The sequence below is a fragment of the Aristolochia californica genome, unplaced genomic scaffold (assembly GCF_029961685.1).
Source record: "Aristolochia californica isolate CCGP_79_NKW_82.1479 unplaced genomic scaffold, dmAriCali1.0.hap1 SCAF_15, whole genome shotgun sequence".
Lineage (NCBI taxonomy): Eukaryota > Viridiplantae > Streptophyta > Magnoliopsida > Piperales > Aristolochiaceae > Aristolochia > Aristolochia californica.
In genome coordinates, this window is record NW_027181826.1 from 14,408,239 (window position 1) to 14,419,886 (window position 11,648).

An 11,648-nucleotide genomic window follows, 5' to 3' on the forward strand; every position below is an offset into this window, starting at 1 on the left:
TAGCCTTTACACATCATTAATAGATCAAAACATTTATGATAATCTATGATTTTTTTGTCCGCTTTTTATAAAATAGGAAAAAAGTGGGTTCTTTGGCTCTTGTAAACATCCCACCGCTTGAGAATTTAATTTTTTCTACTCATATAAATTTTTGGATCATTAGGTCAATTGCATCTTCAAAAAATTTCAGGCATGCATATCTTTATTTAAAACATGTTAGGATTATAAATCTCTTTCATATAAAATTCCACCAAGCTATTAGAGGTTGTACTAGTGGAATTTCCCAAACTTGGATAACAAACCTTTGGTTTTCATTTTTAGCGTGTGAAATAATTTTCTACACTTACATTTATTATAGTTTTCAATTTTTGCATAAATAAACTCTAAAATTTTCATTTTGTTGAGATCTATTTGCCTTTTCTTTTTGTTTAAGAGAAAATGGGAGTGAGAAAACTCAAGTTTGGATTTGAAAAAAAATTGAACATCCAAAATGGAAATGCACAAATGCTGAGAGAGATCATTCCAAAAAGTATCAGTGATTTTTAAGGATGGTAAACTCTTTTAGTTTTTTATACATTATGTTTTGAAATAATCGGAAAAGGGGGGGTGAGGCATTTTTAAATTAGTGTTGACTCCCAAACCATAAGTCATTTCTAACAAAAATCGATGTTCAATTTTACCATTAGGCCACTTTCCTGCTTCCTAACAAAAAGAGCTTCTTGGTATTTTCTTCTGCAACTTCATCAGATTCCCAGGCTTCTGGTTCACTGTCGTGTTGCTCTTGTTGTTTACTAGAAGAAGGTTTTTCTTCTTGAACATAATAAATCGGTTGGTGACCGAAGGTATTATATTCTGCGTAAACTTCATCATCGGAGGAGGATGATGCTTTTGAGGCGATCCTAAAAGCAGGTGGTGCTGGATCCTTTTTTCTTCTAGGTGCCATGGAAGGTGTTGCAAAGTACACTAGGTTTTTAAGCCATCCGGTGATGTCAGAAAGGCCTAATGGTAATGGAGTTTCCATATCCATTAAATAGAAAAACTCTGTCATAGAGCTAATTCTTGAAGCTTCCGTTGAACCTTTTTGATCAAATACCGTAGTAGAATTTCTCTACGGGTTAATCTCCACCATTCATTCAGATATGCCTGATAAGCTATATCGGTGTCATTTACTGGTGTGAGAGTTTCTCTGGCTTGCATTGACCGTACCAGACGAAGTTGATCTAGTAGTCTTGCTCTACTGATCATTTTATAAAGCTAAAAGGTTTAGCTTTCTTTTGATTTTCTTGATCTTGCATCGAAGGTTGTGGATGCGATCAGAATATCTTTCCCAAAAGTAGTAATACCATACCATTGTTGAGATTGTATTATCTTCTGGCTGAAGAGTATTTCTTTGGAGTAAAGCGAGGTCAAGGCTTTCTCTTTTTAATTTTAAACGATCTAAAAGTTTCCTTTTATAGATCATTCTGGTGTCCAAGGTGTAAAAGGTGTTTTATACCTTGATGGACTTGGAGAACCTAGACATTCTTTTGAACCTAGATGTTCTTTTAATGCTAAGACTTCTGTTAAAAGTTCTTGCATTTTATCTTTGTTTAGATTATCTAAACTTTGTTTAAGTTCTGTTAACTCTTTGAAGAAAACAGGACTATTTCCATGGTCAATCTTTTCTAGAATATTTTCTAGGATGTTTTGACACTTTATTATTTCTCTATGTTTATGTTCATCATAGAGGAAATCTATTTTCTATTGGAGGTTTTCAATAGTTTTTTCTAACCTATTAAGGGTCTTACCATAAGAAGAAAGTACCTGAGTCAGTATCCTGTATTTCTATAGATAGTTCTTTCAAGAAGACGAAGGATTTCTTTTGGAATTCAATCCAATCTTTGTTGTAGACTTCAGTTATCCGAGGGATACTTATTGTCCACTTTTGTCCATCCTGCATCAAATTAGGATGTTCATCGTATTCTCCCTGTGTTTCATGATGTATATGAACACTGTTTTGGAGAGAAGTACATTCTATTCCTATTTGTTCAGACATTTAGGAATTTTAGATGAGTTGAGGTCTCTTCTAATTTTTGGAACAGGATTTCAAGTAATCTTTCCAATTGATACAAAGTGATGAAAGGAGAGATGTGTTGTATAACCAGTTCTCTCAATTCTTCATTTTGAGTTAAGGCGCAGATGTCTCGTATAAGACGATCTCTATCTGTTCCATGATGAGTTTTTACAGAAGATATTTTGTAAATTACTTCTTGTAACTCCTTTTTTTATGGTTTGTTGTTAACCATTTTAATTTTTGCTTCTCGGATCGGTTCTAAGATCCTAAAAGGATTTATCTCTTGATCCACATAGCTTTGTAGATCTGTAAGGAAACGTACTGTTTCTTCAGTGTTTCCTTTTTTAAGTACCTCAAGATGGGCATTAATTCTTCTCTTGAGTTTCTGTACTTGTTCATTCACGTCACTTTCTATTCCTACGCATAGGAAAGCAACGCTTTCTGAGGTGTATTTTTTCCAGCATCTTTTCATAAAGAAGCTGTGATGCATATCACCAACTAAATCCATTATATTATTTAATATTGGATTATTCTTGTTATGCCATCCATGTGGATAGCCTATTATTGGACAAACATTTGTGTGTCCAGTTTTCAACACGGTGTCGTAAGAAGGACCGTTGAGTTCCTTCTGACCTACCAGTTGGGGTCATTGGTACATTAGTACATTTGTTCCTTACAAATGTTACATGGGATGTGACCGGTATGGGTCGTAACTGTTTGGGAGTATGTATACCTAAACAAAAAGAATCAAAGTTAAGCTTTGACTTCTTTGACACATACAAAACCAAGTTTAATACTCGGCTCTGATACCATTTTAAAGATAGACACGGGGAGTCTCTAGCAGACTCTGACAGCGGAATACTGATACCAAAGCACTATTACTATGATATTGACACAAAGTCTTTAGCAGACTTGCACACACAGCGGAAGACAACCTAGGGATGAGGGCAGCGGAACTAGAATCCTAGGGACTGCTACCTGCCAGTCTCGAGCTACAAGCAGTGGAGAAAACATCTACGGGCAGCGAAAAACATCGATGACTCACACAATACTATTCCTACAGTCACATTTCGTCAATCCTATCATTTTACCATTAGGCCACTTTCCTGCTTCCTACCACATGTCACTGCTATATACTCATTTGTGTCTATTTCATAGCTATCTAGTAGGCCCAACATGACTTCTGCTGCTACCTAGAACTTCTTCAGGGTTTGACCCTATTCCTGCCGGCTTACCACCACGTGGGCAGTTCCGTCATGCGGTCCTCACGGTCTTCAGAGGGCCCCGAGCCATTCATATTAACCGTTGCGGCTCCATGGCTGCTTCAGCAGGGTAGAGCACAGCTTCGTTTCGTTTTCTACCTCGGAGCGTAGCCGAATAATTCCATGTCTCTAGCATCTGTCCTATTTGGCACTATTTTGAAACTATTTCTTCTTGACGAGTGAACAGTAAACATGAATAGTAATCATGAATAGTAACCGTGAATAGTAAACAATGAACAGTACTTTTGAACAGTAACTTTGGAACAGTAAAAACAAACACTGTGGAGATCAATACATAGATGCGGAATATGAACAGTAATAACAACTACTGTGGAGATCATATTTATATATGTGGAACATGAACAGAGAAAGATCGCCGAAAATCGCCTTTGTCGAGTCGCTCCAACTTCAATTTCGAATTTAGTGGCTCCGATTTCGAATGTCTCAACCTCTGGAGGAGCATCGTATTTATAGCTGAAGATTTTTCAGCTCTTCCACCTTTACCCTTGATTTAAAGGTGTGCGTTTAAAGACAAAGGGTAACTTTTGTCTTTTTGGCATGTCTCTTTTGCCCTTGCATTATTACCTTTCGGCGCCGAAAGCAGGGGTAGAAATATCTTTTCTGCTTGTGACATCATGATGATGACGTGCAGGAATCTTTTTTAGCCATCTTTGTTGACTTGGTGTAGCCGTCATTGATGACTTTTGTAGCCGCCATTGCGGACTTTTGTTTTCGTCGTGGGCCTAGTCTGCTGACGTGGCTGCTGACTAGTCTATTGACGTGGCTGCTGACTGCTCATTCGGACAGCTGCCTTTCTGTGCACAGTTTACAGGTGTGCTCCTTCGAAAAAGTCTTCTGGGCCATCTGGCAGAAGCTTTCTTTTGTTGTTTTGCTGAAGGGGATATATCCTCCAAGGAGTTTCTTCAGCGTAGCTTCGAGACTGGTCTGGACGGTTGTCGGAGTCTCTCTATAGCCTTTCGAGATGATCGTCAATGGGGCGGAGGTCTTGTAGACGAAGCTTCTCTTTTTCTGAATCAGCTGCTTCATGAGCTGTATCAGGTTCTTGAGCCCGCGGATACGCCTGGTTGGCCAGACTGCTTCTGGGCAAGGCTTGGCTTTTGGAACATGTCTGGGATCATATTCCATGTTGGCGTCACCTTCTTTGATGCCTTCAATAGTCACGACGGAAATGCTTGGAAACATTTTTGTGTCAGTAACAATTTCAGTAATATAGGAAACGAAATGCAGTCGAATTCCTTTACTCTTCGTTATGGAGATAAAACTTTTGCAAGCCTCCATAATTTCCTTTGGCATTTTCTCCAATACTGATAAGTCGGTGGAGTGAAGTACCATTTGTTTTATGAATCCATATGCATAAAGCATAGATGCATATTTTGAGTCTATTTCATGACTCAGCTTCACTTGATTCCAACTGTTGCTGGGCTCAGTGGTGAAGAAGGGAGTGTTCATCCCTTGCTCAATTTGTTCATTCCATCTCTGGAATTGAACAGTATGATCGGATTCAATCTTTGAAAGAACGTTGTCCACCTTTTGAGGGCGTAGCGAGGGTTCCTCAGACATAATGTCCGAAAGTTTTAAAGGTTTAAATTTCTTTAAAAACTCAAACTCATTAAAACTAGTTTTATCTGGTTTATTTAGGCTTTTCAACCTTGTAAACTCAGACGGGGTAACCAATTTTGTCTTGAATGATTTCTCATTACTAGACAAGTCCGTTTCCATCTGGGATGGATCCGTTAAGACTTCCTTTTCAGCTCTAGACTGACAGGTAGAAGTCCCTGATTCCGATTTCAACGAAATCATTAAGGTTTCCTTTCCAGCTCTTGACTGGCAGGTAGAAATCCCTGATTCCCCTATCTTCAGAGAAGATTGGGTTGTGATTTCCTTCTCATGCCTGGCATGACCAGTAGAAATCCCGGGTCGACTTGTGTTTATCAGAACACTAAAGTCATCCGTCTGCTGATTAGCTGACGTTGTTGCTTCCTTTTCTCGCGATGGAGATCCGGTAGAAGTCCCAGAGTAGCTTGGCATTTCATGCCGTTGAGTGAGTTCTTTTAACTCTTCGGTTAATTCTTTAACCTTGAGTTGTAAGACTTCTCCACTTAACCCGTAACGGGCACAGTTCTCATGAATGTCTCCTCGTTCTAAAAGAACTAAAAGACTGTTGAATAGTGACTGTAGGGTTGAGAGCAATACCGTGAGTGTGGCAATTGCTGCTGCTAGGTCCGTCAGGGTGCTGCTGAGGGGATCCATTTTACCTGTCTGTAACACAAGAAAGAAAATTCTTCGAGTGGTTAGAGTATCAGGTTAAGTTTAAAGTTCTCTATAATGCATAATGCAGGAGTAGAGAAAGTAACCTATGACAATAGTGGTAGATAAATCACCACGCTGGCTGCCATTTGTATAACGGGAAGGCAAAAGCATAACCGAATATTAGGCAAAAGTTGTGCCTGAAGAGTCACTCATATTTTCTGAGTTTTCCGAAGAGGAAGACTCAGTTTTGGGATGAAGTTCATATACTTCATCTTCTGACTGGATGTCATCGTAATGGATGATTTCCAATCCATTTTCTTCGGCTAGTAACATGTATGTACTGTACCACCGTTGTTGTTTATCAATTGGACAATCACTGGCGAAATGTCCTTCTTTCTGGCATATCCAGCAATTGCATTTGCTTGGGGTTTTCCCCTTTGGGCAGTATGCATTTGACCCTTTACTGTGGATGTGGTGGGGCCAGAATTTGTTTTTTTCTTAAAGTATCTCTTTTGAGGAATATACCTTGTTGTAGAACTTTTTTGTATCCTAAATTTTTTCTGTTGAAATTTATTAGGATATTTTCGTTGCTTATGGGAGGTGGTTTTGCAACCATAAGCTCCTACATTTTTGTTCTGGTTTGAACAACATAATGTTTGTTTATTTGCCTTACTACTTTTCTTTTGTAGTTTTTGTGCTTCACAAAGATTTGCCAACATGTCTTATACAAATCTATGTCTTCTTCCTAAAGTATCAATGTTTACGAATATATCCATGGTTAATGTACCATGCTCTGGGTTGTGTAGCCAATAGTTTGCAATGTAGTCTTTTTCAGCTCTAAGTAAGTCTATTCAAACTAGAATACCTAGAAGACTAATTGGAGTAGAACTAGGACTTCTTTATTATCCACGTGAATATAAGGGATAAGCCAACTTGTGGCCTTATCCTAGTGAGCCCCTCATGATTTTCCAGTGCACCTTGATAATTGTGCCAGCTCGTGAGATCTTGTGTGCCCCACTTGATCTACAAGTCTTCTAAATCAACTCAGCTTGTGGTTCTTTATTCCTTTACTTGATCTTGTTGTGGGAGATGACTATTCTTGGTATCTCAAGTCCTTTAGGATTCTTCATGACGACCTACGTCTTCATGGTGGGTCCCACCTGCTCGAGCAACATGGTAGGCCCCACATTGTAACAATTGTGATCAATTTTCTTTATCTTTTTATTAACTAGAAAAATGGGAGAGTGAAAACTCAAGTTTGGATTTGAAAAAAATTGAACATACAAATTGGGAATGCACAAATACTGAGAGAGATCATTCCAAAAAGTAAATGTGATTTTTAAGAATCATAAACTCTTTTAGTTTTTTAAATATTAGGTTTTGCAATCAACGAAAAGGGGTGGCGAGGCATTTTTAACTAAATGTTGACTCCCAAACCATAAGTCATATCTAAAAAAAATTATAGCCGTTACACATCATTAGTTGATCAAAACATTTATGATTATCTCTGATTGTTAGGTCTAATTTTTTTAAAATAAGCAAAAAGTGGGTTGTTTGGCTCTGGTAAATAACGCACCACACGTTAACTTGAGAATTTAATTGTTTCTACTCGAAATTTTTGGATCATTAGGTCATTTGCATCTTCAACATGTTTCAGGCATGCATATCCATATTTAAAACATGTTAGGATCAATTAGAAATCTCTTTCTTTTAAAATTCCACAAAGCTATTAGAGGTTGTACTAGTGGAATTTCCCAAACATGGATAACAAATCTTTGGTATTCATTTTTAGTGCGTGAAATAATTTTCTGCACTTAAATTTATTATCATTTTCAATTTTTTGTATACATAAACTCTAAAAGTTTCATTTTGTTGTGATCTATTTGCCTTATCTTTTTGTTTACGAGAAAAATGGGAGAGAAAACTCAAGTTTGGATTTGAAAAAAAATTGAACATCCAAAATGGAAATGCTCAAATGTTGAGAGAGATCATTCCAAAAAGTATCAATGATTTTTAAGGATGGTAAACTCTTTTAGTTTTTTCTATATTACATTTTGCAATCATCGTAAAAGAGGGGGCGAGGCATTTTTAACTTAGTGTTGACTCCCAAACCATAAGTCATTTCTAACAAAAATTATAGCCTTTACACATCATTAATCGATCAAAATTTTTACGATGATCTATGATTGTTTTGTCCACTTTTTGTAAAATAGGCAAAACGTGGGTTCTTCGGCTTTGATAAATATCCCACCGCACGTTAAGTTACGAATTTAATTTTTTCTACTCCTAGAATTCTTTTGGATCATTAGGTCATTTGTATCTTCAACATGTTTCAGGCATGCATATCTATATTTAAAACATGTTAGGATTTGTACTAGTGGAATTTCCCAAACATGGAGAACAAAATTTTGGTGTTCATTTTTAGTGCGTGAAATAATTATCTTCACTTACATTTATTATAGGTTTCAACTTTTTGCATACATAAACTCTTAAATTTTCTTTTTTTTGTGATCTATTTGCCTTATGTTTTGTTTACTAGAAAAATGGTGACTGCACACTGAAGTTTGGATTTGAAAAAAATTTAACATCCAAAATGGAAATGCACAAATGTTGAGAAAGATAATTCCAAAAAGTATCTGTGATTTTTAAGGATCTTAAACACTTTTAGATTGTTATATATTAGGTTTTGCAATCATCAAACCGTAAGTCATTTCTAACAAAAAAATATAGCAGTTACACATCATTAATTGATCAAAACATTTACGATGATCTATGGTTGTTAGGTCCGGTTTTTGTAAAATAGGCAAAAAGTGGGTTGGTTGGGTCTGGTAAATATCCTACCACACGTTAACTTGAGAATTTAATTTTTTCTACTCCTTGAAATCTTTGGATCATTAGGTCATTTGCATCTTCAACATGTTTCAGGCATGCATATTGATAGATGCCAGATTCTTCCATGAGAACTAGGTTAATTATAATATAATAACCCTTATAATTGTATTAAAGGTGGTTATTTATCAGTTTTCAAATGAAACGTGCATTTATTGAATTTGGCTTTAATTACTGCTTATATTGCATATTTTTCTCTCCTGAATTATATTTCATTATTTTTAGGGTGTATTTCTTCCTAAAATGATTTTTATGGATTAAATTATGGAATTTCAGGAGAATTTTGGTGGAGAAGGAGATATTTACAAAAATGCCATTAGTGAAAGAGAGGGATTTTTAGGGCAAAATTGATCAATAGAAGAGGGAGCTCGGGGGGGAGAAGAAGGGGAGCCGCCAACTGAAAGAAGGGAGACCCGAGAGGATTTCCAGCGGTCGTTCGCCGCGCCACCGTCGTCCTTTGCCGTCCGGCAACCGAGAACAGACCCAAGGAGAGCTCGAGAGAGTCTCTATCATGGCGAGTTCGACACTGCCATTTTCTGCTCGCCAGGCCGAGAGGTGACTGAGAGGGCTCCTCCGGCGCCGATTCCGTATTCCGACCATCCTCCGGTGTCGATTACCCATTTTCGACCATTTTCGGAGCTATTCCCACTGAGACTCAAGAGAGCCGGTCAGAGGACTTCAGCTCCATTCCGTCGTCCGCTGCACCACCTCCATCTGTGGGTTTCTATCCTTCTTTGCTGGCATCGTCTCTACCTCCGGCCACTTGCTCTTGCAACCTGAAGCCATCAATTTTTGAAAATTGCTGCACCCATGAGAACAAGCCTTTGCAGCCCGAGCGAGAGGAAGGAGAAGGAGAGTAATCCGTCATTTTGTAATTTAATTTTCCTATAGTTTGAACTTAAGTTTTTAATGTTTATTAAATTTGATTTGAGAATTAATGTTTATCGAATATTTTTTTCCGAATATTTGATTAAATTAGTTAGTTAGGGTAGGATTGTAATTTAAGTTGGATTCTGGTATTTTAATCTGATTTATATCATTAACTCTAGGCTCCTGAGAGGGGCTAGACGCAAGGATTGAGAAACCGGATTTGTGATTACGTGGCACTCGAGAGAGGCATGAATCACGGTAAAATCCAGAGTTGACATTTCCTATTGTACAAGTAGTTAATTAGATTATTGCTTGATAATTTTGGATATAATTAGTGTTTAGTTCAGATTGATTCATCACATTTGGTTATGCGAGTTGACTGAAGAATACACAAAATTCAGTCCTCCCTGTGGATATGACCCTCGCTTACCGCTAGATTACATGAACGATTTGTACGCTTGCGAGGTATAAAAACCGATGTAATAAAAATTTCACATCAAGTTTTTGGCGCCGTTGCCAGGGAGGCGCGTATTGAGTGTATTTCTTTATTCTCTATGGTCTTAGGTTAGATTTATTTTTCTGCTTTCATAATTTTATGTTTTTGTATGGAGTTATTTTTATTTCTTCTAGTTAGTTCATATTTTTAGTAGTTAGTTTGTTAGCATAATTTGATAGTTAGTTTTGTTTCTTTTTGTGTTTTTATGCACAGGCGCCGCTCCCTAGGTGAACCATTAGCTCCCTTTGTTGATGAGGTAGAACATATTTTTAGGAAAACACAAGAAGTCAAGTTAGGAGATACCATGGCCAATCAGGGTGAACCATTACAGTTACTTGCAGTAGCTGACCATAGAGCCCTGAGGGATTATTCTATCCCATCCAACTTCACATCACCTTCTTGCATTATATTGCCACCCACTACTGCAGCCAGTTATGAGTTGAAACCGGATGTGATCCAACTCCTCCCTACATTCTATGGGTCGGAGAAGGAGGACCCTTATTATCACATCCAGGAATTCTTAGATATCTGTGCGACTTTCAAATTCCAGAATTTCTCAGATGACTCTATCCGGTTAAAACTTTTTCCATTTTTACTTAAGGATAAGGCCAAGTCTTGGCTTAATTCCTTAGAGGTGGGTATCATTACTTCATGGGACACATTAGTCACGAAATTTTTGTCTAATTACTATCCCATTCAGAGAACTAAAGCCCTCAGGAGAGAAATCTCCAACTTTATGCAGAAGGAGGGTGAACACTTTTATGAGGCTTGGGAGAAATGGAAGGATTTGATCCGTAGGTGTCTGCATCATGGGTTTGAGAAATGGCATTTAGTGCAATACTTTTATCAAGGTCTTACACCCCAGGTTAGATCCATGGTAGATGCAACAAGTGGTGGGAGTTTAATGGGTAAGAGTGCTAGTGAGGCATGGGACTTCTTTGAAACGTTGAGTGATCAATCTCAGCAATGGGGTTCATCATTTAATGTTGATAGGAGATCCCACGAAGCCAAAAGAGGGGGGTCTCTACGAGGTTAGTGAAACACCCATGCTCATGGCCAAGATTGAGGGGTTGACTAGAAAAATTAATGCCCTTATGGTGTCCAAGAGTTCACTTGCTCCTAACCCATCTACTGTCTGTGCCATATGCTCTAGTTCATCTCATCCCACAAAAATGTGTCCATCTAGTTCATCTTACCCGGAGCTCATTGAGGACTTGAATGCAGTCCAGAATTTTCATAGACCAAACCGGAACGATCCTTTTTCGGAAACATATAATCCGGGTTGGGCTAGGCACCCAAATTTCTCATGGTCCAAGGGGCCACAGGTTGGGGGTGCTCCAGGGTTTACTCAACCCCAAGATCCGCGCCCACACTTCACTCAATAATCATTGATTCCACAAAAACCTTCACTTGAGGATACACTTCAATTACTCATGCAGAATACGCAATCCTCCATTGCTAAACTTGAAATGCAAGTGAGTCAGTTGGCCAGCCACATGAGTGAACAGGCACAAAATATACTCCCGAGTCAAACCATTCCTAACCCCAAAAGCACACATGAGAGTGGGTCAAGTTCCAATCCCCACCACAAGCAAGCAAAAGCCATAACCACCCTTAGGAGTGCTCGTGAGTTGAACAATGGGGTAGGGACCACTAAGTCTAAGGAGTCAAAGCATGACAATGGGGACACATCATTGAGTGAAGAACCACCAAGTTCGCCACCAACAGCCAGGCAGATGCCTAACCAAGTCCCACCGGCTCCTTATCCACAAAGGTTATCGGGCCCACCTAGGAAAGGAGATAGCAT

At 38.3% G+C, this 11,648-nt stretch overlaps 1 non-coding gene across 1 annotated transcript; it reads right to left on the bottom strand.

The window, feature by feature from the left end:
- Positions 1 to 10,550: 10,550 nt before the first annotated feature.
- LOC137952407 (small nucleolar RNA R71) lies at positions 10,551 to 10,657 on the bottom strand. The gene has a single exon (XR_011112241.1). It is a non-coding gene; the product is annotated as a small nucleolar RNA R71 (small nucleolar RNA).
- Between the last annotated feature and the right edge of the window lie 991 nt (positions 10,658 to 11,648).